Raw genomic sequence first — 2,153 nt, 5'->3', positions numbered from 1 at the left:
GACAATGTATAGTAAACAAGGATAAGACTTAAGGTGAAAAGTCTTTTAATGATTATCTAAATTTGACAGATTTGACCAAATAGTTTAATCTATAGGATTGAACGTTTAGAAATTACCTATGTGTGGGCGAAGTGGAAGCCGCTTCAAAGAGAATATTAGTAAAGGCCGATTCTCTAAGTTCTCATGAAAATCGGGACGTGTTCATGGCTGAAAAGAACAAAATCATAAGAACCATAAACGGTAAAAGGCTGGTTGTGTGACATGTGTTGTTTAGGTGTACATTAAAGTTCGACGGTTCAAAGATATCAAATCTACCGATTGACCGAGTGCATCCGATGCATGTTCACTATGGAAAGTTCAAAGGGAAACCCACTTATCCAGATGCAATCAGTCTTTGCTTGATGATCACATACTTGTCCGTAAAAGTTTTACGAAAAATAGCCATTCCCCATTCATGTGGGGGATTGTTGGGTTCATAGTAATGAAAGTGTGTCGAATGAAAAATGAAGAAATCAAGTGGAAGAGAAAAAATTGAGTTAACACCAAAAATGGAAAGTGTACTCAATTTTGGCAAGTTTACTCTTTCTCCCACATTGGTGGAAGAAGAGAACTTGAGAGTGTTTTTATTGTGAAACACTTACTCCACATGGTAAGTGAGACAAGGAAACAGATGATGCCTCGCGCCGTCGTCGTCGTCGCTCGCTCGGCTCGGTTTCGAATTTGGATTTGGTCAAATGATCGATGAGATCTATCTTTTTGGACAAATTTTATTTGACGAAAATCTGATCTGAATGTGTAAAACGCAGGAAATATTTTCTGTGATCAGCAGATGCAATGTTTCAGAACCGCACTGGTTTTACGTGAACAGTAGCATTGTTTTACGTGAACAGTTGCACTGCTTCACGAACTGCTGCAACACTTCATTGAACTGACAGACTTATTCATGAAATGACATGCCTGTTCAAGAACAGTCACACTGTTTGGCTGAATGGACATGAATTTTCAGAAAAGGTTGTACCTTTTAGATGAACCTTTGTCTCTTTTCAGAAGAGACATCATTTGGCTATAAAAACTTGCTTTTATTCACAGGTTTTGGTACAGAAATTTTCAGATTAAAAAACATTCTTCTTGTCTTAAAAATACTCTAAGTGTGATCATTCAAACCGTGAGTGTGTTCAAAGAATCCGCCTATTTGAGGTACCGCTATAGTCGCGCCTATTTGAGGTACCGCTATAGTCGGATTGAAGGCCATTTTATCCTGGGAGGAAGATTCCATAACCTCGGGTACAGTGAGGGGAATTATTCCTTAAGGAAAGTCCGTGAATTCGGACGGCTTGGCCTTAATCATTTCTGTTTCATCTTTATTTTCTGAAAAATAAATACACCTCTTTGAAAGGTCTTTATTGATTTTGTGTTGAGGGTGTTTAATATTTCATTGTGTTCTCGTTCATACTTGAACTCAAGTTGAAGTTGTTCTGTGATACGGATTCTGCGTCCCCGTATTGTGGAAAATAACACTTGCATTAGTCGTGTTCCTGGCATATGCAAATTTAGACAGTTTATTTTTGAACTCGATGGGTTTGTTATTGATGTAACATAGGTCGGTTGTCTGCTTAATTGTATGATGAATCTGAATTCAGCTCGATACTGTTGTCATGGATATTACAAACAAAGCATATCTCTATTTTCATTAGTTATTCTGCCGGAGTTGCTTCTATTTCCATTGTCACAAAAGGAGGGACAGGACGGTCAGGATGAGTTGCGTAGGAGAAACCTCCGGGAAGAATTGGAAGACATTTTTCTTCAAAAGAAACGGGCTACGGTATGTGAGATGTGGACATATTCTCCTCCTCCCTGCCTCCCTCCCGCGCACACATATGGAACCACATTTTTGTTCTACTCTTAAACTCGTACTATATATTGTTGCTGCAGAGGACAGGTATCGTAGAAAGAGTGGTCAACGGTGAGTGTTGTTTGTTAACTAGACTAGTCTCGAATTTCAAACAAGACATTCATCAAGTTTCCATTATAATATGATATTGCTGCAGGGCCAAAAAGAGAGTTTGAGGATGCCATTGTTCAACGCAGAGCTGATGGTGATGGTGATGCTGACACCAAAAGTGACAGTGAGGGAGCCTTGTCGTAACTGGTAA

This window comes from Capsicum annuum, chromosome 7 (assembly GCF_002878395.1).
Source record: "Capsicum annuum cultivar UCD-10X-F1 chromosome 7, UCD10Xv1.1, whole genome shotgun sequence".
NCBI classification, from domain to species: domain Eukaryota; kingdom Viridiplantae; phylum Streptophyta; class Magnoliopsida; order Solanales; family Solanaceae; genus Capsicum; species Capsicum annuum.
Note: the sequence above shows the minus strand (reverse complement) of the source record.